The 25,145-nt window shown below is 59.1% G+C and overlaps 1 protein-coding gene across 2 annotated transcripts in view; it reads left to right on the forward strand.

Moving 5' to 3' along the window:
* PMEPA1 (prostate transmembrane protein, androgen induced 1) overlaps positions 1–25,145 on the forward strand; it is a 56,140-nt gene that overhangs the window by 20,248 nt on the left and 10,747 nt on the right. The gene's annotated exons all lie outside the window — the stretch shown is intronic.

A 25,145-nucleotide genomic window follows, 5' to 3' on the forward strand; every position in this document is an offset into this window, starting at 1 on the left:
GGAGGTCTAGACGCTCATGCTCGCTTTTGTTCTGCGGGGGTCAGGGGTTGGGGAGGGGCCTCAGAGAGTGGGATTCGGGCCCAGGCAGGAAGAAACCTTCCCCGAATGAGGAAGGGGGGTGGGAGTGGGCGCAGGGACAACAGTTTCAAAGGAGGCAGCCCGTGGTCCCCGCCTGCCCGTCGAGTGAGCAGTCCTACCAGCAAAGCATTCCCCGATTTGTGATGGAGGCAGCTCCTGACAAACGCACTGTGAAACCCAATCAGGCTGACGCCCCCTCAGGCCTGCTTAGCTGACATCGTCTAAATAAAACCCCACAGCCTGTGCCAGTAGGTCTGGGCCGGGCTGCCAGCGGGAACCCCAGGGCCAGAGGCAGCGCTCAGCCAGGCCCGAGCCCAGGAAACTGCGAAGAGTTGTAGCCAGGCCACGTCTCCCGGCCTCCGCCCACTTAGGGGCCGTCTGGGTGCTTCGTAAAGGGCAGGCAGACAGAAACCTCCCTGTGATGTGAACCTCCCAGCCATCCTGTCTGTGGCCACTGGTGGCAGAAAGCTCGGGGCCACGCTGGGAGCTGGCGCTGGCCCAGGAGGGACACACAGTCTCTGGTTTGATACTCTGCTTCCGGACCCAGTCTTGACTGGCAAGGCCTGGCACCTCTGAGAGCCTCATCTGTAAAATGGGGTTATGAGGGGGCACAGTAATTGCTCACAGGGCGAACCGGGGTGGGGATTTCGTGAGCGGATCCACGTTCCCTGCGCCGTGCAGAGTGGGTGCCCTCGCCCCTGATGCCGACTGTGACGTTGATCGCTCTTGGGGTGGGGAGGGAACACGCAGGTGCCCCTTCCGGATCCGGAGCAAGTGGGGAGCACGGCGGAGGCCCCTGAGGGCGGGCTGATGGCGGGGGCAGCCACAGACGGGGCTTGTCTTGCCCAGCACTTGCTGCTGTGTGAGGTGGCCCATCGCTTGCCTCTTCGAATGGCTTGTTCCCACCAGGAGGCCTCTCCCAGCTCTGCGCTGCTGGGGACAAGCCCCCAGAATTGGGGTGGCCCGTGGCACCGATCGCCCACGCAAGCCACCGCACCTGTTGGCCCAGCCTCGGGGAAGGGAGAGGAAGGAGAGCTGTTTCCAGTCTCTCGGGAGCCGTTTGTAAGCTCTTACGGGGCTGAGAGGAGGCTGGGAAAAGCAGGACGGGGTCGGGAAGGGCGGGCAGGGAGGGGGCCCCGGTGGGAGCAAAGGTGCCCAGAGGGGCTGGCCGCTTTTGTGGGGATTTGCCCCGAGCCTGCCCTGTAGGCCTTTTCTCGTTCCCTTTCAGGCCTAGGACTCTCCACGGCTGTGTCTGGGGACGAGTTGGCAAAAACATTCCCTGTGCCGGCTTGGCCAACTTCCGGGGTGGCTGGGGAGAGGGAACCCCGGGCGAGTGGGGTAACCGTCCGCCCTGGTTACCAGGTGAGAGTGACAGCAGGTGTGTGTTGGGGGCAGGGACTCACACGTGCAGGGAGGAACTGGGATCTTTCTAGTGCTGACTGGGTCACCTCGCCCCTGGCTGGGGGTCCCGCTGGTAAATGGCATGCAGCTCGGCTGGCCTCTGAAGGTCCAGCTCGGGGACCGTGAGGACCTCCGTTTCCCACCGCCTCGTCCGAACCCCCTTGACCAACGAGGACGCTGTTCTAACTCCCGGAGTCCCGTCCCCCCACAGCGGAGACATCTTCCCAAATCTCCACCCCGCGTGTCCGGGTGAAACCAGAGGTTCCGTCCACAGACAGCCGTGCCCCGCAGACAGGAGTGGAGATGAGCAGCCTTTTAAGAGCAGTTATTGGGGCGCCTGGGTGGCTCAGTCGGTTGGGTGGCCGACTTCGGCTCAGGTCGTGATCTCGCGGTCTGTGGGTTCGAGCCCCGCGTCGGGCTCTGTGCTGACTGCTCGGAGCCTGGAGCCTGTTTCAGGTTCTGTGTCTCCCTCTCTCTCTGACCCTCCCCCGTTCATGCTCTGTCTCTCTCTGTCTCAAAAATAAAGTTAAAAATTTAAAAAAAAAAAGCAGTTATTAAAATGAGCGTGCGGAGACCAAAAACCAAAAAGGGGGGACATGTAGCCTGTAATCCCCCCCCCCCTTTATTTGAGTAGTTTTCAGTCACTATAACCCCCTGGAGAGGCATCAGGATTTATGGCACTTGCACAGTGACTCCTAGTGGACTGGTGTAGACGGCTTTTCTCTGGTGTAGACAGCTTTTCTCAGTAGGGATCCTCATCCTGTAGGGTTTTGTTTGCACCGTTTGCCGTGTGTCCAGGCCTGGGCTCAGCTTGGAGCATGTGAGCGAGGTGGCCCCCCACATCGCTGCCCCCTGGGGGCAGAGGCCAGCAGGGCCTGCCCTGGTGCTGGGTTGAGGGCGGGCGGGAGGGGAGGGGCACCGGGAGGGAGGGCAGGCGAGTCTCGGAAGTAGAGGCTGCCTCTGGCAGGGACAGGCACTTGGGGGAAGTGGCCGCTTGGCCAGCACCCCAGCAGAGAAGGCAGCGAAGGCCGGTGGAGAGAATCACCACGTTGGGCTCCTGGTGGCCCCCGGGCCTTGCTCCAGAAGCTGGCGGTCCTGAACGGAAGGGACCAGAGACCCGCATCTAGGGGACCCAGCCCTCTCGGGGCGCCCCAGGTGGTAGCACCGGCCCCCGGTGCACCGGGCCCACCGGCCCTTGGGGACAGCTTCTGCGCCCTTTGCCCTGCCCTGCCTGCGTGGAGGCCCAGCCCCTGGTTTAGCCTATGTCTGGGTCACGGGGTGTGTCCCAGAGATGCACCCTGAGGCCAGCCGGCCCGGTCCTGTCCTCCTTTCCCGGGGAGGGGCGACGGCCCGCGTTGCGACAGCCCTTTTGGTAAAAGCTGGGGCAAGAACGTCCCACAAAACACCAAGTGGCAGGTGACGCCGACTTCCTGCTCTCCCATTTGTTCTCCGGGTCCCCAGAGGCAGGGGGCACAAGTTCCTGCCTCCCCGCCACAATGCGTTTTATTTTAACCCCATTGCCACCCTGTTTTTAAGTGCGCAAGAGACTGCCCACACTAGGCGCCGGGAACGTGTTGGCGCTCGGCTTCTGAGAACAAGAGTGAGAATTATTCGCCGGCCAGCCGCGTACGGGCCTGGAGCGACCTGGAACGTAGCCCAATCAGAGATGATACGTTTTCGAATTCTCCAGAGCCGCCAGTCCCCCTGCCGTCCCCCACCCCCCACCCCACCCCCAGCCCCGGCCACTAGCAGACCCCAAATCAGACCGATAACTTAGCGTTTTCATTTAAGCCCATCTGACAAATCGTTTCAGACGGAGAAAGCAATACTGCATCTTTAAATGGCTACTTTGTCAGCGCGTCTCTGGGCGCTGTAAAAAGTCCTTTGTTATCTGTCTAGACAGCACACCAGCGGGGTATTTGGTCTGCGCGAGGGAGAGAGATCTGACAAGGTTGAATTCATTTACCGGCTTATTTAAAGCAGGATTTCAAAACACTTGCTCATAAACTGTTTTCGGCCCCAGACTGCCCCGGCCTCCCCCTTAAGCCCACACTGGCTTTTCTTGTTTTATGTAATTTTTTCGCCTGTTCGGGCAGCTCGCGAGGGTTGCAGCCGCCACCCTCTCTCCGACCATTTTGACCACCCGCCCCCTTCCCCAAACTGCTCTCAGGCGATTCTTCCCGTTCTTCCCTCCCTAACATTCAGGCGCGTCGCCTCCCGGCAGTGTCTTTGTGTTTATAACACATTTACTTGACTGTGCTAATTTTATACCATCACCAAAAAAAAAGAGAGAGAGAAAAGTGACATTCTTGGCTTTCTCCCCCCGTGCGGGTGGGCAGAAACCCCCTCCCATCCAGCCCCTTCCCAAAACTTTCCCCACTTCTTATCACTTTTGCCTTTTTTTTTTTTTTTTTCATGGCACGCATAGACACATCAAACATCAGAGGTTGGCTTTTTTAAGGATGACAATATCAGGGCACCTTGAATGGGTCCGAGGTTTTACTTCTATGAAATAGATGCATTAATTAACCTCGTTGCCATGGCGACTAGGTGATGGTTGCAGGGGTGGAAAGGGGGCGGGCAGTGGGAGCGGAGGGCCCGCTGGTGGGGGGGGGGGGGCAGCCACCATTGCTGTCCCTGCAGGAACTGAACCCGCAAATGGCATTGTCCTGCCGTCCACCAGGAAAGTGGGCCACTTTGGGCTTTCTCCCGACTGCTGGGGGGGGGGGGGGGCTTCTCAACTCCGTCCCCTGTAGGCGGCCACAGAGCCAGTGCATTTAGGAAATGGAGTTGAGTTACAGTCGGGGTGTATGTTAGGGACACTAGAAGGGGGCGCTGCAGGATGGAGAGGTAGAAAGACCACGTGCCTTGCTTCCCCCCCCCCGCCCCCGACTGACCCCCCGAAAACTATTGTCCTGGCTGCAAAGCCATAAATTTCCACCCTCCAGCCAGAGGCATCAATCTGCCTCCGGGGTTTTACATGTAGGGGGCACAAAAGGTGGGGAGAGGGTTGGGGGTTGGGGGTGGGGGGAGGGGGGGCCGACCGGATGTCTCCTGGGATCCCTAAACTGCATTTCATTTCTGCCAGGCCAAGCAAATCCAGCCTATCCGTCTGCTTCCTTGGGGGGGCGGGGGGGACACTGGGGGGCTGGAGATTGGGCATTTCATCTGTAGGAGATAGGACACAGAAAATAACGTCCCAAAGCCCTGGGCTTCTGGGCCCGATTCTTTCATTTCTCCTCCCAAAACAGAAACCACAGGCAGTACTCCCATTGTGCCCGTGTGGCTCTCTTGACTGTTCCCGGCTTCGTGCGGGCGGCAAAACGACGAGCTGCCGGGAGAACTCAGACCTCTTCCTGGTTTTTAGCCCGAAAACCTGTAATCCCCTTCTCCCTGGAAGACAGAGGTCGGGTGGCCGAATTTGCTCTGTTTTGAGTTAATGCGGTCACTGAGGTGTCTTTCCACTCCCCCAGGACCACAGTGTCCATCTTTAAGGAGGAAAGTCCAAAATGAAGAAAAAGGGGCCTTTCTTTAAGAGAGAGACCAAAACAGGGGCGCCTGGGTGGCGCAGTCGGTTAAGCGTCCGACTTCGGCTCAGGTCACGATCTCGCGGTCCGTGGGTTCGAGCCCCGCGTCGGGCTCTGGGCTGATGGCTCGGAGCCTGGAGCCCGCTTCGGATTCTGTGTCTCCCTCTCTCCCTCCTGCTCATGCTCTGTCTCTCTCTGTCCCAAAAATAAATAAACGTTAAAAAAAATTTTTTTAAAAGAGAGAGACCAAAACAGCATCACCAGGTTCATGATGCCTGCTGCTGGCCCCACTCCCTCCCCGAGGTGCTGGGGCGAGAACGGGGCAGAAGGATGGGCTTCTCAGGATCACATCCGCGGGCTGGCGGACGTGTCTGTGCTGGGATTGGGTCTGTCTGGGAGTGATTAAAGGAGAAGGATGATATTAACCCAGTCACCCGGCCAGCGGGGCAGAGGAGTGGCACTGGCCTTGATGTTTCCCTCCAAAAATTAGCCTTTTTCAGCATGTTTAGGAACACACTCTTGGCTTGAGTTTGGGGGGCTATTTTTTAGTGTTTTTGCATTAAAAAAATTTTTTTTTAAAGTTTTAAATGTTTATTATCGGGAAAGAGAGACACAGAGTCCGAGTGGGGGAGGGGCAGAGAGAGAGGGAGACACAGAATCCGAAGCGGGTTCCGGGCTCTGAGCTGTCAGCGCAGAGCCCGTCGCGGGGCTCGAGCTCACGAACCGCCAGATCATGTCTTGAGCTGAAGTCGGACGCTTAACCGACCACCAGGCGCCCCCGCTTTTGCGTTTTCACGTTTGTATAATTGATCGTGTCTCCTGGTCTTTTAAAAGAGCAGCCAAAGACACCGTTCCTCCTAATGAGATCAGCTTCAGTTTGTGCGGGGAGACATGAGCTTTGAAAGCCCAGCTGAAGCATGTAGGTGGCCCAGACGCCCCAAGAGCCCGCAGCTTGAGAGATGAGATTTTTAAAGTCTCCTTTTTGGAGCTCAAATCTGGGAGGCCTGGCCTTATTTGTTTTTCCTGTCTGAAGAGTTGGAGAGGCCGGGGTTTTGGGGCGGCCTTGGTGTGCTGCCTTATTTAGGAGGCAAACTGGCGCTCATTTGTCAGGCAAAACAGATGTGGGGAGACAACATCTATTTTCATAATTCGAAACAAATCTGGTGAGCCGCCTTCCTTTTCAGTGGGGCCCGCTCATGCAGAAAGCCCCACTCCCAGCAGCATTTAGCAGAAATATTTATAGCTCGTCAGTTGAACTTTTCTTTCCTCCAGGATGAGTTGGTTTCTGCTGGCGACTGGGGCTGTGAGCCCGGGGCCCTCGACGGGGAATAGGTGTTATTGCAAGGAGTTGATTTTGCTTTTTGGTTTTTTTAATTTTAAAAAGAAAGGGAGCAGGGGGTCCCAGCCAGTCAGAGTGATTGTGCTTCACCTCGTCAGTGGGTCCTCTGGTCTTCCGAGTGTGGGGGCTGTTGGCCAAGTTGCCCTGTTTTCCATCATTTGTTACAGAGCAGCCCCCCCACCAGCCAGGCAAGCAGCTGGCTCCCCCACCCCTCCGGGAAGACTTTGCTTTGGTTTGCAAGGGAATGTGAGAGTCATTTCCCCCATTTGACAGATGCAGACACCAAGGCTGAGAGAGGAGCAGCCAGCTCCAAGGCTGCGGCAAATTGATGGTGGAGGTGGTCCCCTGCCTTGGAGGCGGGGTCCAGAAATGACTTGGGTTGTCCGGACAGCTGCTGCAGCCTCCCGCTAAATGTAGCAGCGGAAACACGATAAGCAGGTTGTATCCCGACAGAGGGCAGGTCCCAGTGTGGGGAAGAGGCTCGTCTGTTTGTTCATCCATCAGGTGGCGGCGCTCCTTTGAGCCACTGGAGGAGCTGGGGGCGGAAGGGGATGCCTGCCCTCACGGAGCTTAGACTCCAGTGGGGAGCAGACAAAAGACGTGGTTTCCGATGCTGGTGATGCCAGGGAGGAGGAGAAACGGGGTCATGTCAGCATGCGGTGGTGGTGGTGGTGGTGGTGGCGGGGGGTAGATGTTCGCAGGGGGTCCTGATTCCGAAGGCTCTGCGGGGGGCGAGGGGAGCTGACACATGCACGGGGCTTTGAGGGGTGGGATGAAAACCATGGGAAGCTCTGGGGTGGAGAATTTCTTGGCGAGGGGGGTTGAGAGAGGCACAGCCCTGCTGGCAGGGGACCTGGGGCAGGTGCCCACCGGGCTTCCGTCCCCTGGTCTGTAAAACAAGACTAAACAGTGTGGGAGTTTCTGGGACAGCCACAGATGATGCAGTTTTGCAAGATGCTGCTGCTGGGGAACGGGGTGTGGGGTGTATGGAGATCTTCTTGTGCTATTTCTTGCAATTTCTGTAGACGTACAGTTACCTGAGAATAACATTTCTTTTTAAAAAAGGGGAAGCTGCTTGTTGTTGGGACCGCCCTGGCGCAGATCGTATCCTCGTTGCCACCGTAGCTCAGGAAAGGAAAACCCCGGGTAGCTTCTTTGTTTTTGTTTTTGTTTTTGTTTTTGTTTTTGTTTTTGTTTATTTTGAGAGAGACTGTGCAAGTGGGGGAGGGGCAGAGAGAGAGAAAGAGAGAACCCCAAGCAGGCTCCGTGCTGCCCGTGCAGAGCCCGACGCAGGGCTTGAACCCGCAAAGCCGTGAGATCATGACCTGAGCCAAAAACAAGAGTCGGAGGCTTAAGCGACTGAGCTCCCCCCTCCCCCCGGGCGCCCCAAGTTTCCCCCTCATTGTAACCTGCACACTGTAAGCGTGGGGTCTGGGGGGCTCAGGGAAGCTTGCGTGTGGCCCTTCATTGCCCTGGCAGGAAGGAGGCCCGTGCCGGGGTCAGGGTGTCCTCGGGGTCTCAGGCCGGTCGCTGGCTTGGAGGGCGGGGTGGATCCTGGGGGCAGAATGACGTCTGGAGGCTTGGGTTTCTCATTATGCCCTGTGATTGTTCACCAAGGATGGATGGAGCCCACTGGGAAGTTGGAAGCAAACACATTGCCCATGTGCCCGCTGGCCCCTGGATGGATGTGACTGGCCGTGGGCAGCACGCTTTCTGGGCCTGTCTGTGGTGGAAGGTGGGGTGGACGGCTGGGGGCTCCCAGGCCCAGGGCTGGTGCAAAGCCTTTTAGCTGGAGAGCTGGCAGTGAAGGGTTCCCCGGCCGGTCAGAGGGCGCAGCCTGGCCATTAGGAGGCCCCTCCAGGACCATGCCGCTGGGCCCAGAGACTGCAGGCCCTTGGTCCCTTGGGGGGTCCCGGGCTTGCGGCCTCCTGTGTACTTGGGCGAACGGGCTCTCAGAGAGTAACCCTTTACCCCCCCTTTCTCCTTGACCTGAACCCCACCGATGGTCAGTTCTCTTCTCCTTCCGCCAGACGGGGGCCCGGAAACGAGTTGTGCGTGCGCACAGGGCTGCCGTTCTCCTCGCTCACGCGTGCTCTTGCCGTAAGCATCCATGAAGCGCCTACTGTGTGCCTGGCGCAGGGGATGTTTCTGTGACCGGGGCGGGGGGGGGGCGAGGCAGCCGCAACCCCCGGCCGTATCCTGCCCAGGTGTTAAATGGACAAGTGGCTTTCCCCAAATCGTGTGCTTTCAAATCCAGTTTTTGGACTGGGTGGTTTTATTATTCTTTGAACCAATCGTGTGTGAGTTAAGTCTCGGCTGCTGTCTCTGTGTTGGGGCCTAATTAGGATCTCTGGTTGCCTGGCCGTGTTTACTGAGCACGTATTGTGTGCCACACACTGGGCTTGAGGCCTCGCCCGCCGCCCTACTCAGTCCAGGGTTTCTCAGCCTCTGCACCACGGACATCTGGGCAGGATCGTTCTCTTCAGTGGGGGGTCCTGGGCACGGGGGGGACCGTTTAGCAGCGCCCCTGGCCCCTCTACCCATTAGATGCCAATAGGACCCCCTTCCAGTGGGGGACAGCCACCAGTGTCTGTGGGCACTGCCAGATGTCCCTGGTGGGCAGAATTGTCCCCAGTAAGAATCATTGCTTTCACCCCAAGTTCCTGCCCTGGAGGCCGCGGAGTGAGTGTGGGCAGGCCCGGCGTCTCTTTGTCAAAAGCAGGTGATGACAGGCCTCCCCACGGCCGCTGGGCGGGAGCCTCGAGTGATAGACCGCACTGCGCAGCCTGGCTAAGCCTCAGCGGCTGACGCTGTCCCCGCTGGTGTGTCTGATGGGCAGAGAAGTCACTGCATCCACTCGTCCGACCAGGTTCGCGGGGCTTAATGGTGGGCGCGAGCCAGGCTCCAACGCTACCAGCTGGAACCACCTGGCGAGGATGGCCAACCCTCTGGGGTAGCGCCTTGAGTCGGCCCTGGCCAGGTGCCCTAGTGTGGGTGCCAGGGCGATGCTAGAGCCCCCCAGAAGACCGGGAAGCTGGCACTGGCCCTTGGCTTTTCTCTGGTCCATCCAGGTTGCGTGTGACCCGAGCCAGGGTCTCCCGAGACCCGTTGTCCAGCGGGCTGGTTCTTTTCCTAGGTTCATTCGGGACCCCGGTTGCTTCAGGGATCTCTGAACCACCCAAGGCGCCAGCTGCCCACCCTCGACCTCTCTCTTTTTTGTACCATAATCAGCTAAATATTAGGCTCCCGCATTCGCTTTTGCATCCGGGACTTCAGCTAGGAGTTTATTTGGGCAAATGGTTCGCCCACTGAAGGAGAGAGAGCCTGACCGAGACGGGTTAGTCTGCAGCGGGGCGCTTGTAAAACACCCAGAAGCCTGCAGGTCGTGGGCCCCCGTCGGAAAGACGGCGATTCAGTCCGTTGGACTCGGGGGACATGGGGCTCTGCGTGCCACGGCAGCTCTGACGTGTGGCCTTGTTTGGAACGTCACGTCAGAAGGTGACACCCGAACCCTTTTCCGACTCGCATTTTCTGTGCCGCCCCTGCCCAGGTACACGCCCACAGCCGTCGCCAGACCCCAGCAGCTGACCCCTCCTCCTACCCGCATTCCATCTGTCTTGCCCTTGAATGTGACCGACGTTCGCACCTCAGGGCATTTGCACTGGTCATTCACCCAGCCAGGTGCGTTCTCCCCCCCCAGCTTTCCTCACCTGTCACATCTCCGAGAGGCGGTCCTGACGTCCCATCCAAGGGACACTGTGGTCACCTCCTTCCCGGACACTGTGGTCACCACCCTCTCGTGGTCTCTGCCGAGCGCTGGTACGCGTTGCTGCTTGTTTGCATGTTTGCTGGCCCAGCATCGGTCCCCCCTGGTCGGCGTGGGCCCCGTGGGGCCAGACGGCTGCTTCTGTGGAGCTAGTACCCATCTCAGATGTGAGGGGCCAGCGTTCCTTACAGACCAGCTCCAGCTGAGTTTCGGGTTTCTTGAGAAGACAGGTGAGCCTTCTTGGAAAGGAGGACACTCAGGTGTCTTCAGAGACGCCCGTGTCCTCAGAAGGTCCCACAGCTCCTGCCTCTTGGGCGCCTGAGGTGACCCCTGACGGATTCCCTCCCTCCCACTGGCTCTGCATTGACACGTTCCCGGTGATCCTTTACCTTGGGGATCCAGCGACCCCCTGAGGCATCGTATTGGGGACATTTGATTGTATCGGGGATGATACTTTATGTCGGGGGGGGGGGGTGCGGGGACCCAAGCTGCTCTCCCCCCGCCCTCGGGAAAGAAGTTGGAGGTTCTTCGCCCCGTGCTGGGGGGAAGCCACTAGCAGCCAGTGCTGAGACGTGACTGAAATTCTCCTTTCTCCGTTTCTAAATTTTAAGTGGCGTGTTTAGAATTTAATCTTCAAACCTGGGAGCCAGACCTGCAAGTTGGAAGATGACAGCCGAGAGGTGGTTTCATTTGGCTGGCCGCGGCAGCCACATGGCAGATGCCGGGAGCGGGAGACGGGAGGGAGGCTGGGAGAGGGGGAGGCGGCTTCTGTTTCAGCTCCTGCCCGCCCCCCCCCCCCCTGCAGTAAAGCACCCTTCTAGTGCCAGCCCCGGGGATCGCTTGGGGCTGCAGGCATTGCCCTCCGCCAGGGCAATGCTAGGGGCCCCCCCCATATTTTTCCTTTTTAAAAAAAAAAAAAAAAAACTTTTTTGTTTTGATACAATTGCTGGTTTGCAGCATTTGCAGCCAGATGACATAGACAGAGCTTGCTTCCCCCAGGGGTGAGGCCTTCGTAGCTAGAATACAAGTATCACCTCCCGCAGACCAACATTTGGTACGAGCCGTCGACCTCACCCAGACACCCCCACTTGATGGGCACTCACTTGGGTGAGCGTGTATTTGTACACGCACACGGGCGTGCATACGTACGTGTTCGGCTCCGTGGAATTCTGTCGCGTGCCTGTCTAGACACAAAACGATCCCATCGCGAGGACCCCCTCATGCCACCCTCTTGTGGCCACGCCCACCTCCCACCCACGCCTTCTCTAACCCCCGGCAGCAACCCCGTAATCTGTTCATCTCTCTGATTCTGTCAGTTTGGAAACGTTCTATAAATGGGAGCGTTCGAGGGCAGCCTTTTGCGACTGGCTTTTGTCACCCAGGTAATTCTCCGAGGATCCGTCCAGGCTGTTCGTGTGTCCACAGTTTGTGCCTTTTCCTCGTGCGTAGCGTTCTGGAAGGCGCGGTGTGCCGCAGTCGGATTAACGGGTCGCCTGTCGACGAGCGTCTGGGTTCCTTGGGGTTCGGGGCTCTCACAGAGGAGGCTTCTGTGAACATCTGTGCGCGGGGGTTCGTGTGAGCGCAAGTTTTCCGTTCTCTGGGATCGAAGCCCAGGAGTGCGGCTGGGTCCCGCGGTGGTTGCCTATTTAGTGTTGTGAGAGACCCTTCGTTTTTGGTCAACACCCGTGTCTTCTCCGGCCTCCGGGGAGAGGTGCGAATCCTGGGAGGGTGAACACCTTCCTGCCTCAGATGCTCGCCGTGGGCCGTGGGCCGTGGGCCGTGGGCCGTGGGCCGTGGGCCGTGCCAGGCAGGGATTAGCCACCAGGGATGCTGTGAGAACAAGATCCGCTAGGACCTTCTGTTGGTGATCCCTTGCTAGTGACTTGAAATCAGCAACGAACAGGCAAGCGTGTCCCTAAAGGAGGTTAGTCGGTCATGGCAGCCGACACTTACCCACGTGCCACGTGGGTCCTGGGTTCCTTACGATCCTCAGACAGGCCAGTGAGGTGGGGCTGTCATTCACCCCAGACGATCAAGAGGCAGAGGCACGGAGAGCCGGAATGAGACAGAGAGAGCCAGGAAAAACCCATGGGGGCCCCTGTCAGTACGCTGCATTGCCCCTCGTGGCCGACACGGGCCACCGGCAGATCCAGAGGTATTTGGAACGGGGCACCTGGGATGCCTCCTTGATGCGGTAACATGGAAAGCCGTGCAAAGATCCCAGGGCAAAACCGCGTGTGCAAAGGTCCTGGGGTGGGAACAGGAAAGAGACCAGCACGCTGGAGTGTAGTGAGCAAGGCCTCGGAGGGTTTTAATTGGAGCATGAGTCAGTGATTCAGTTGATGCTTTTAAAAATCGCTCTGGGGCGCCTGGGTGGCTCAGTCACTTAAGCGTCCGACTTCAGCTCAGGTCACAATCTTGCGGTCCGTGAGTTTGAGCCCCGCGTCGGGCTCTGGGCTGACATCTCGGAGCCTGGAGCCTGCTTCGGATTCTGTGTCTCCCTCTCTCTCTGCCCCTCCCCCGTTCATGCTCTGTCTCTCTCTGCCTCAAAAATAAATAAACGTTAAAAAAAAAAAAATTGCTCTGTCTGCTGGGTGCAGAACAGACCGGGGTAGGGGGCGTCCGTGTGCCACGGGGGAGGCAAGGATAGGGGAGGACATGTAGGTAAAGTCTTTGGTCTCGAGGGATGACCCCCTACGTCTTCCCCAGCTCTGCCTTGCGAGGGCGGGACCCCAGCCAGCCACCCCCTTGGGTGTCTGCAGCCCGACCTTGGGCTCTATGTGGGTTTCTCTTGCTGTTCCTCATCTCCTTGTCTCCACGCCAGCTGTTATCAGACAAATTCAATTTACGTGCTCAGTATCAGCCGCTCCAGATCATTTAATAAATGAACACCAACGTCTTCTTAGCCCTGATGCCTTGCCTGGTCATGTGAGTTGCCCACTTTTTTCTTCAATGTTTTTTTTGTTGTTGTTGTTTTGTTTTGTTTTGTTTTGTTTTGTTTTTGAGAGAGAGAGAGAGACAGAACGTGAGCAGGGGGGGAGGGGCAGAGAGAGAGGGAGACACAATCCGAAGCAGCTCCAGGCTCCGAGCTGTCAGCACAGAGACCGACGCGGGGCTTGAACTCAACCCCGCGAGATCATGACCTGAGCCGAAGTCAGACGCCCAACTGACTGAGCCACCCAGGTGCCCGCCCACTTTTTTTTTAAATCTAATGATAGCCACCACTTACTATTCCCTTGCTGGGTACCCACTAGTGCTGAGGGAACTTAGTATACCTCTGCTAGCTCGCTTAGTCTCCGCGGTCCTGGAAAGTTGCACATTATGGACCCATGTTTATTTCTGATGGGGAAAGTCTAAGGCAGGTGGGGCCAGATGACTGCTTGCGGCCACACATACGGGATTTGAATCCAGAGCTGGACCACTTGCCTCCCACGGCTCTGCCGCGTCCCCGGCCTCTCCTTCCTTCCGAGAACAGTTGGTTAGAACCTGGGTCTTGCCAGCCGTTGGGAGTTTCTGCTTCTGGAAGATGCTGTTTCAAAAGGCAACGATACTAAGGGCTGGAATAGCCTTGCCTACGGGGTGGGGAGCGGAAGAGGCGGCTGGTGTCTGGGAGGCTCGTAACTGCCCGCTGGGACTTTGTTTTGACTGTCACCTGAAAAGAGGAAGCGCTCGTGCAGAGTCATAGGGAAAGATTTGGCAGATTTAGACCCCAGATAGTCTCTCTCTTCTCTCTCTCTCTCTCTCTCTCTCACACACACACACACACACACACACGCACAGAAAACACCCAGAAACACAGACAAATACTCTGAGACACAAGCACCCAGGTGATCGTAGATGGGAGACAGATACACAGACACCCCCAGACTCCCGGACCCTCAGAGAGAAGCAGAGAGGGGCCATTCGCTTTCCCACGGGCTGAGGGCGTGGGTGGGGCTGCTCCAGCCAGGATGCCACTCTCCCCACCTGTGCTCCCCCCAGTCCCGGGCCCTGCCCAGCCTGGGGGTCCATGCGTGGCCCACTGTCCGTGTGTCCAGCCTTGTTTCCTGGAGCCTCCCCACGAGGCTGTAAGACAGTCTGGCCGCAAGGAATGCTTCGTCGCAAGGGATCCTTCCAGCGACCGGCAAGGCGGCACTTGTGTGACCTACTCTGGTCTCTGCCGCCTCGCCCCTCCTTCTCAGAGATGAGCGGAGGCTCGTGGCGAGTTAGCCGTCGGGGCTTTCGGGGTGGGGGGGGGGGTGTCGATGTGGCTCGTTTGCTGAGCTTCCTGTCCGCTCTGGCGCGAGAACTGTGGTTCGGACACCAGGCCCCCATGTCCCAGGCCCTGCTGCCTCCGCCTGTGTGACGTGGCCGTGTTGTTCTGTATTTCCCAGCCTCGGATTCCGTGTCCCTAAAATGGGGACGCAGGACCAAGGCCGTCCCGGAGAGCTGCGGGGAAGGTTCAGGGAGACCACAGAGGACGTGCTGGCGTCTGCTCGCGGTCCCAAGGGCCTTAGATTTCCGATCGTCGTTCGCCTGTCCCACGAACGAACCCGGCCAGGTGTCCGGGAGCACGGATTTGACTCGTTCTGCCACAGAAGGGACAAATCAGGGTAGGGTTTCAGGTGACTCACTGCCCTGGAAAACCTCAGCTCTGTGGCCGGGCCGGGCACATAGCAGGTGCACAGGAAGTGGTGGGGTGCATCTGTGTCTCCCAGGGTCGTGCCCTTCACAACCGGGGGCTGAATTCCTTCCACGCAGCTGCTCTCCCTGGGCCAGGTATCATAGTCAGCTGGGAAACACCGCAGCCTGGAGGCTTGAGGAAGAGAAATTCATTTTCTTTCAGTTCTGGAGGCTGGAAGTCCAAGTTCAAGGTGCCGGCAGATTCAGTTTCTGGGGGGAGCTCTCTCTTCCTGGCTGGTAGACGGCCACCTTCCCCGAGCCATCACATGGCCTCCTCGATGTGTGGGTGCAGAGAAAGTGAGCTTTCTTACACCTCTTCTTTTTTTGTGTTTTAATTTTTTTTTTTAATGTTTATTGCTGAGACAGGGAGAGACAGAGCATGAGTGGGGGAGGGTCAGAGAGAGAGGCGGTGGGGGGGGACCCAGAATCCGAAGCAGGCTCCAGGCTCCGAGCTGTCAGCACAGAGCCCGACGCGGGGCTCGAACCCACAAACCGTGAGATCGTGACCTGAACCCATTGAGCCCCCCACGTGCCCCCCGTGTCTCTCCTTATACGGACACCGATCCTATAAGCTCGAGGCCCCACCCTTCTGACTTCCTTCAACCTTCCTTACTTCCTTAGAGACTCCTCTCCAAATACAGCCACGCTGGGAGTTAAGGCTTCAGCATGGGCGAAGGGGTGGGGGGCAGGGTCATTCAGTCCGGAGCCTGAGGCCTCCCCGCCCCGTCTGATGATCCAAACAGAGGATTTGGTAAAGCTGCCGACAACTGTGGGCTCTGCGGCCCTGTCCCCTGCAGGGTCTGCTCTGAGCCTGACGCCACAGGAGCCGTGTTTCTGGGGGATTCAGTCCTCAGGTCGGTTCCGCCGCTGAGGTCCCACGTGCCGGTGAGGTCGGAAGGTGGAGGAAAGAGCCCGGAGACGTGGGTGATGCATCTGGGTCGACACCTGGAGCCCCTGCCTGGCTCCTTGGTGCTTGGCTGCTAGTTGTCTTGCTGCCTGAGCACCCGTGGGGGCCCAGACACTAGGAAGAAACCGGGGGGGGGGGGGCACTCTGTCCCTTGGAGCCGGGAGTCCCACATGACAGTGGCCTGGACTTGACATCACAGTCCATCGCTCTGGGGCAGCCAGGGCTGGGCTTGACCTTGGCCATCAGGCTGTGTCCCTGCCCTGGCCCTGGGTGAGCCCCACAATAGCTGGGCCCCCCTCAGTCCTGCAAGGAGGAGGCAGCTCTGAGGCCGCGCCGGATGGATCCTCGGAGGCTCTCCAGCACGAGGCCCTCGTCACAGTGACTGAAGAGCGTGGACAAGTGGCTTAATACGGCTCGCATTGTGGCTGCCGTTCCAGAGTGGCGCTTGTGGTCCGAGAGGCTTGGAAAGGGAGCCTGGGCTCACGCCGCCCCCCGCCCCGGGGGCTGCCGTCCCAGCTCCTGTCGGGAAACACCAGGCTCTTGAAAACCGGTAAATCAGAGAAACATCTGTGGTTTTCGAGGAGCACAGGGGCCTCCCGAGTGGCCAGGACAAGCACGAGTGGCCTTGTCGGCCGCACTGGGAAACACACACACAAGCACACACACGTGCCCGAATTGTTTCCGTAAAGGTTTCAAGAATTAAAGTTACCAAGGTTTGCCGTAAAAACGCAGACAGCATAGAAAGAGGCATAGACCCCCTCTTCCAGAAGTAGTCGTGCTAACCATGTGACGATTATCCTGTTTTGCCGTGAAGAGGGGCCCATAGTGTCTCTGCTGTTCCAAGTTTTCATTCTTTCTGCTCGAGAATAATGGCTAACATCCGTCCAACATCAGGCCTCGACCAGTAGTTAGTTGTCAGCGGGGGCCGATTCTGCCCCCCGAGGGGGCACTGGGCCATGTCTGGAGACATTTTTAGCTGTCACGACTTAGGGGCCAGGGTGCTCCTGGCATCCAGCGGGTCCAGGCTAGGGAAGCCGCTAGCATGCTGTGACGCCCAGGACGGCCCCCACATTAGAGACCGACCCAGCTCAAAATGTCGGTGATGAAACCCGGGGTAGTTGTAGGTACCTTTTGAGCGGCCCCATTGGACAGCGTGATGTCATGCTCCAGGCTTTCTTTAGGGGGATTTGGATGGCTTCTGATTGTTTTAAGTTTTTATTTATTTATTTTGAAATCGGGGGGGGGGGGGCGGGGGCGGGGACGAGCAGGGGAGGGGCAGAGAGAGAAGGAAACAGAGGATTCAACTGTGCTGAGAGCAGAGAGCCCGATGCGGGGCTCGAACTCACGATCCCCCAGATCATGACCTGAGCCGAAGCAGGACGCTTAACCGATTGAGCCCCCCAGGCACCAAAATGCCCTCCCAGAAGGTGATGGCCATCAGCCCTGCCACCGGCCGACAGGTTCACCCATGCGACCCACTCCCCATTTGTTCCCCGTTCTCCTCAATTAACGAAATGCCTGTGATTTATTTTAAAGAACTTTCTGTGGCACCTCCAACGTGACCATTGGCGGGAACGGTTCTCTTCACCATGAATTTACTCCGTGTTGCCAATAACTCTCCAACGGTGATTGATATTTTGCTGACAGCGGGTGTTTAAAGAAGTTCGATGTCAGTAACAATAGAAAGGAAAAAAAAATCTCATTAGTTCTTTCCATTTGGATAATAGCAAGAGAGAGAGAAGGCTCGGCTTTTGTCTTTCCCGAGGGAAGGGGCGTTGGGTCCCCAGGTTGTGCTGTCCCTGGGGCCTCAGCTTGCGGTGCTGGTCCCACTCACGCTTCCAGCCCTGAGCTCACCTACGGGGCAGCTGCAGCCACCCCCGAAGGTGACCTCAGGACGCGTGGGTGAAGCCCCAGAAATGAATGAGCCTCCGCACCCTGCTACCCCCAGGGTGTAAAAGGCATTTTACCCACTAGCCAGAGTGACCCTTCATGCACTAGGACAGGGCGTCTTAGCAGTTAGAAGGAGACACACGCACAGCATGGAGTGTGTCCAATCCACGAAGGAGGGTGTCGTGTCCTCTCGGCATTCGAACTGCTGTGGAACAAACAGGACAAGAGAGGTGGTCGGGGCACCTGCCTTCCCCTCTGCCTGGAGGCCATTTCTAGCCTTCCCTCATCTGCCTGGCTGACTCTCTGTCTCTTTCTCTCTCTCTCTCTCTCTCTCTCTCTTCTCTCCTCTCTCTCTCCCTTTTGGTCACAGGCACACGCACACCTGCACACGCTTCCCTACTGGGCATCCTCTCCACCCCTCCCCCCCCCACCCCGCAGCTGTTACTCACTGACTTCTGCCTAGAAGTTTGGTTTTGCAGGTGGCCCGCTGGTCCCTGGTCTGTGCAGACACAGTCACCCGCAGACATAGGTGTGCATCCTGAGATTCACTTAAAAAATACACACACACACACACACACACACACACGTTTGTTTTCTTCTAAACAAAAACAGACTCGTCCTATCTGGTGGCTTCTCTTTCTGTCTTCGGGGTGTCTTTGGTGCCAGTGCTGTGGCTTCTTGGGTTGTGTCGGCCCCTCTGGGGGACGTGTAAGTGGCTCCTGGGGATTTGAGCCCTTCGGTGCAAACCAGCAGTGCCCCCTCTGGACCCTCATCTGCACACGCGAGAAGAAATGTGGCCATTTATGCAGCATGCTTCATGCGTGTGCTGTCAGGGGAAGGTGCTGGTCCAGGTGCGGGGGACACACAATAAGCAAAAAGTCACCTTTGGTGACACGGGCATTCTAGTAGGGAGAGGCAGGGAACAAATGGTTAGACAGGTCACGTTAGCACTCCGGAGTAGTGCTTCAGTGAAGAGGAAAGCCGGCACGGGGCATAGGGTCCTCGGGCTTGGGGCAGAGCCCTGTTCCAGGCACGGTGCTCGGGGATGCTTCTTGAGGAAGGGGCATTGCCACAGAGACCGGAAGGAGGGGAGTAAGCACGTGTACTTGGGGGACGATCATTCCAGGCAGAAATAAGGGCATGTGCAAAGGCCCTGAGGTGGGGCTTGTGCTTGGCCCTTTTACGGAACACGTGGTTAGAGCACCGTGGGCGAGTGGGAGAGAGTCCCAGGAGAAAGAACATGTGGAGAGAAAGGCCCAGAAGTTGATTTGCAAGGTCAAGCGGGCATACTTGCGTGTTTTGAGAGCTTGTTAGTTTCGCTGTCCAGAAGCACTCCCGATGTATCCCGTCCGTGAGCTACAGCGCTGGCAGTGGGGACCCACTTAGGGAAGCCGTGGCCAGCTGCTGCGGATTCGGACAGCCCCAGCCCAGGTCTGTGTGAGGAGGGCGGGCGGGCAATGTCCAGAGCCCATAAGCCTTGGTTCCAGGGCTTCCCTCCTGGAAATGTTGGCTCCAAGTTAGCCGGTGCGGCTCGTAGCCACAACCGTGTGAAGAGGGGTGCGGTTACCCCTCTTTTTTTCCCTAGATGCGGACACGGAGTCATTTGCCTGGCCAGGGTCGTGGTAAGCGGCAAAGCTACGATTCGAACCCGGGAGCCTTGGGGCCAGACGGGTCCTTAACCTGTACCCTGGGATCTTACCGTGACCAGCGGTGCGGAGAGGCTCAGTCCCCGCCCCCTCGCCAGCCAGCCTGTGGCTTCTTCCTTGAGGCTACCCAGACAACGCCAGACAGTATCTCAGGGCTACGTGTTCAGGTAACGGGTGCCAGTCGCCCAGCTGTGTGCTTGGCACTGAGTGAGCGCTTGGTAAGCGGTTCGGTCTGTTTTTAAAAATGAGAATACTGGCCTAGATTTGCTGCCCACCTCTCAAGCCTCAAAAGAAAGACAGATTCATTCCCCCCTCCCCCTATAAATGGTCTTGCCCTAAGAAATAAATGTGCCGTTGGGGGGTGTTTGAAATGGCACCAGGAGTGATCAGAAAGTTATTCCTTTGACGTCTGGTTCAATTCTATTTGACATTCTAGGTGGGGAGGGAGCTGGGTTCTTATTCAAATGCAGGGAGGGGGTGGGGGGGGGAGGGGGGGCAGTAATGAAGTGGCTGGAACCCCAGGCAGGCTGGGGCTCCTTGGAATGACAATGAAGCCCGCCCCAGTGGGTCTCATCCAGGCAGGTCTAACAAGATTAGATTTTCATAAATTTCAGACAGGGCCAATTCCTAATTCCTTGGTGTGCGGCCGGGAGGCCAGACAGGGCCGCCTGCACGGGCTGCTTGTTAACCAGGAAGCAAACCAGCTGCCCCCTCCGCTGGGAGCAGACACAAGGGGGGGGTGGTGGCCGTGGGGGGTCGTCTGGTCTGGAAACCTCCTGTGGGCTGGCGGGAGCCGGGTGGACTCCAGCCCAGGAAAGACAGAATGAGCTCCGGTACCCAACGGCCAACCCCGGTGATTAACCGAACGGGTGGTGACGGTCACCCTCGCTTACCTGCACCGGGGAGGTGCGTCGTCCTACTGAACACGTATATACCCGCGTATAGCGAATAGCGCGTATTAGCACAGTTCTGCACCAGCCCGCACCCCCATTGACAGCTGGGAACCGGCTGAACGGGGGTTGGAACCCGGGCTCCTGAGCTTGGTTCCGATCGAGGCTCCGTCCCCAAGAACAGGGGACCGTGAGCTCGGATGCAGAAGAACTCGTTGCATCTTCACCTTCACCCACCCGATCAGGAACACGGGCTCCAAAGCACGGAGCCGTCAGCAGCACCTGCCGCGTGGTCACCAGTGGAAACCACGGATTTCGCATCACGTCGAAAACCTGCCAGGTCCTGTTTAATGCGATACTATCCCTGCGTCACAAAAATAATTCTGGGTGTTCTTTCCATATCACGCATCTGGTTGAGAGTTTGATAACTGCCTTAATATAGTTGGCTTCCTTTTTAAGCCACGGTTTTATTTAATTTTCATTTAAAAGCCGTATTCCGAGAGAGAGAGAGAGAGAGAGAGTGAGAGCGTCCTTCCTGGCTTCCCCGGGTTGCCAGGGCCCCACCGCAGGGAAGAGGGGAATCGGGGTTGGCCTGGATTCAGGACTGCTCTCTGGGCCCATGCTGCACCCCCAGGGCTGTTGTGGGAATTCAGAGAGGGAGGTCCTGTCCTGGCTGGCCCTCCGTGCTCCACAGCAGAGGGACGGTCGCCGTTCGTATCTCTCCGCAGTGCCCTGAGAGGTGCCCAGAGCTCCCCCGGAGTGCCTGGGATGACCTTCCTGACCGTCCTGTGATTTCCCTCCACCGTGGGCGGGAGGCGGGTGTCACCCACCACGAATACCGGCTGCATGGACCGCACGGCCGGGAGGAAGGAACGGTCCTGGGTCTGTGGGTGGTGTGGTCTTTGGCCAGCCATCCCCTCCGTCAGCCCCCTCTTCCTCGTCCGTAGAGCAGGTGCAGGGGGCGGTGGGCATGTTCGTATCTGCTGCACAGAAGGACGGTGAGGATTCGGTAAGGCGATGCTTCTGAGCATGTGGGCCGTGCCTGGCATTTTGGGGGGCCCTGGGCCCACGCCACCTCTCTCTACTGTCGGGCCAGCTGGGAAAGGACCAGAGATGGGCGTGCACACATCTCAAAGTGACTGTGTCTGTCTCTGGAGGAGAAGACAAAAGGGAGGGTCAGGCCGCTCCGATGAGGCAGACGAGCCTGTTAATTTGAAATTATTCACCAGGAAAGAAGACGCTAAATTAAATTAGAGTGACCTTACTCTGCATGCCGAAGATGGGCTTGGCCACCCCCGAGAGCCTACGGCATCCATCACCCACCCCAAGGGGGAAATTAGGGAGAGAAATGGCACAGCCGCTCCCCCGCCCTCCCCACGGTGAGCGGACCTGACGCCCGGAACGAGATGAGGGAAACGTGTTTCTCTCCCGAAGGCTCCTGTTGGAGCTGTGCCCTCGGCGCAGAAGCGGGACGAGTGTCTGTCCGTCCCTCATGGCCTTGCATCCAGCTGCCAGCCGGGGTGAGCAATTCGGATCGACCTTGCTCCAAACCCCCAACCCTGGGGCACCCCCCAGCCAGGCGCACCTCGGCGTTTCTAGGGCATCAGCCTGAATGAGGGTGTCAGGAATTGGGACGTGGGGACGGCGGAGTCCGCTGAGCTCTTACATTTCCTGCGTCATCTCCCCCATGCTGGGTCGTAACGGGGACTCCACAGAGGCCTGCGTGGCCGGGGTCCCACAGCGTGTAGCTGGCAGATACAGGGAGGCAGGACCAGGTGCTCCGGGCGTGGGGAGGGGAAAAAGCTGCAAGAACTTCTTAGAACAGGACTCTCAGGGAGGCTCTGGGTTGCAGACCCAGCCCTGCTCTTTCTCGGTGCGCCTTCACCCTGGGCCTCAGCGTCCCCATCTGCAAAGTGCCGGTGGCAATGGCTCCCGCCTCACAGACCTAGGGGAGGTGGGCTCCTTGTGGATGTTGCGGCTGTTGGGGTCATGATAACGGCTGCAGTGACCATGGTGACCCGGGGCTATCGACCGACCCGCCCACTCCTCCCGCTCCGGTCCGTCCGCCCTTGTCCGCGAGCAGCCTCTGGCTGTGGGTCCTGTGGTCACGGGAGACTTGAAAGCCAGGGAAGGGGGTGGGCAGGGGTAGGACCCGCCCCTGCGTGCACCACGCTGGGCACTTGGCCTGCGGCCCCGCTGAAGGGGAGGGCTGTCAGATTGAGGAAACGAGGCAGGATCGCTGTGGCCCCGTCCCCGATGTCCGCGGCAGATCGGTGACTTGGGCTTCTCTCGGGGCTGGAGATCCCCAGCTTGCCCGCCCTGCAGGCTTCGGTCTGCCCAGTGCTTTCAAGCCTCTTGAATGTGCTGCCAGCCAAAGGCCGGGCAGCTTCACAGATGGGTTCTGGGTTCTGGGGAGAGCAGAGGTGTGACCGCACTGGGCCGGCCTGCCCCGGGCGCCGGCCTCTGGGGCGGCTGGGGTTCCAAGGAGTAGTGCCCGGCTAGGGGGAGCGGGCCCACGCTCCAGTCACCATGCCTGCCTGCGCGCGGAAGAGGGAAGTCGGGGTGCCGGAGCCCAGGCCACCCCCCCCCCACCGAGCCCCGGGGCCCGGCAGGTGATGTCACCCAGAGCGGTGCCTGGGGCCAAGCAGAGGGCGCAGCTGTTCCTTTGCCGGGAGGGGGGAGGGGGAGGCTGTTGATGCACGTGGTCTCCAGTTTGCCGCCTCTCCAGCAGGTGCCGTCCTGGTGCGTTTCCTGGAGAAGCGGGCTCTGTCCCCTGAAGGCGGTGCCTCCTGGAAGGAGGCCCCCGAGTGGAAGCGTGTGGACTGCCAAGGCCAGAGCCCTCAGCCCAGCGGTTGGTGCTCTGCCTTAGGGGTTGGTGCGAACCAGCTGCCGGCCGGGTCCTCTTCTGGACGCCTGAGTGCCCCCACCCGCTCGTGCCGCCGGGCCTGGGCCTGGCCTGGAATATCCAGCGCGGCCCTGCTTAACCCTCTCTTTGCCGGCTTGTGGGCATACCTTGTTTCGCTCTACCGAGGCGGTGGGGAGCCCCCCCCCCCCCCGTTAATCCTGAGGGAGCGGCTCCCCGAGTGCTGAGCACATTGTCCGTGCACAGTGCTGCCCCCAGGTGCCCTTAGCCTCCTTTTACGTCGGGGGGCTGGGATGGACTCCTAGGTGAGGTCCAGGGTCACACTGGGGCCTAGGGACCCTGACGGACCTGTAACAGAGCTTAAGAACCCTTAGGAGTCTCTCTCCTCTTCTGAGCCTAGACCCAGGCCTTTGGCTTCCAGAATGTAATCAGTCACGGCTTCTCTCTTTTCTGAGAGTTTTTCCCTCTCCTCACCCGTGTGGATTGCCTGGGTCCCGGCCGTACTGGGGTCGCGGCCCAGGGAGACAGCAAAGGCCTAGGGTGCTCACGTGCTCTTTCTGGGGCTGATTGTCTCACTCTGGACCCCAGCCTCCAGAACTATGTTCTCCTGCCCTTTTGGCCCAGCCTGGCGGGGTCAGGAGAGCTGTGGAGGGCTTGTTCACGCCCACAGGCCTGCCAGCTCTTCATGCACTGTCCCCTGGCCACCCTGCCTCAGAAGCTGTCTCACCTTAACGTTCTGGGGCCTGGAAAACGCCAGGAGGAGGGCCAGGGCCTGGGACAAAGGCAGACCGGAGGCACGCGTGTCCCTTCCTTCGGGCCAGCGTGGGCAGGGCCCCTGGAGACGGCAGGGGGAGGGGGCAGAGGGGAACCCACCGCCGTGGTCCCAGCGAGGGTGAAGAGTGCACCGGGCTGGGGGAGGGGAATTGTAGGCCCCTCTGAGGAAGGAGGGCGTGGGGGTTGCACAAAGCAAGCCTGTATGTTCCCTGAATGGGCGGCTTTATCCTGGGCCCTCATAGACCGGACCCTGCCCTTAGGGAGTCAGAACAGGCTGCCGAGGCCGACCAGCCTGTCTGGGGAGGCAGGAGGTGTGGCCACGGTTACTGGATCCCAGCAGGAAAGTGAGGGTGACCCTCCGCCGGTTCCAGGCTTGCCTAATCTGCCGGGCAGGGCCCCAGCCTTCTGGGCACTCGGGACAGTCTTCCTGAAGTCCCTGGCCAGCTCGTCCTCCCTCCTGGGCCCTCCAAGGCACGATGGGACGCAGCCCCGCCTGGGAACCAGAGCCACGGCCCAAGCGTGGACCCGTCCTTCCTTGTCGAGGGGCATCCCCATGCAACGTAGGGGGCCCCCACCCAATTGTGACAGCCACTGATGTGCCCAGAAATTGTCACATGTCCCCTGGTGGGCAGGCTCCCTCGACTTAATAACAGCAGCAGGCATTGTAGGTGCAGCTGGGCACCCCTGTAAGGCAGCATGAGAAGGGGGGTGTCCTCCCAGAGCCTGCGTGGGAGGAAGGGGGTGGCCAGGGCTTTGGAGAGGGTGTTGGGGGCTGGGGTTCTGTGTGGAGAAGCGCCCAGTGTTCTGCAAACGGTAACGTTCCCACCTAGGACGCATCGCTTTCCTGCTGGAAGCCGCAGGGAAACTGAGGCAGGAAGGAGTGGCCTCCGCAGGGCTGGAGTCTGGGTGGGCCCAGAGCCCTTGACCCGGCGCACCTCCTGCTGCCTGTTGCCTCCCGCTTCCCACCTGCCACCCGCCCCCACGCCTCCAGCGTCAGTTTGTCTCGGAGGTGGGAGAGCTGAGTCAGTGGCCCTGAGCTTGAACCTGTGCCCTGGGGAGCCCTCAGCGAATCGCTTGTTAGCGCCGGGCGTCGGGGTGCTCTGCCCCCCGGTGGGCGGCCGTGGGCTGGAGGAGGCCGGCCCAGCTGGGCCCCCGAGCTGTCCCTCGCCTGCCGTGCCGCCACCCGGGTCCCCGGCTCCACCGGCACTGGCGTCCCGCCCGTCGCCGGGGGCTCTGCTTGCACCCAGCACGGCCAGCTGCCGAGCCGCCTCGACTCGGACCCGCTTGAGTCAGCAGAAACCGCCCCGGCTCTGGCAGGATCAAAATAACCTCCTTCCTTTTCCAGTACTTGAGGGTTTTTCCGCCTTCGAGGGGAAAAACAAAACAACACCGAAAGAAAAGA

Source organism: Felis catus, chromosome A3 (genome assembly GCF_018350175.1).
Source record: "Felis catus isolate Fca126 chromosome A3, F.catus_Fca126_mat1.0, whole genome shotgun sequence".
Lineage (NCBI taxonomy): Eukaryota > Metazoa > Chordata > Mammalia > Carnivora > Felidae > Felis > Felis catus.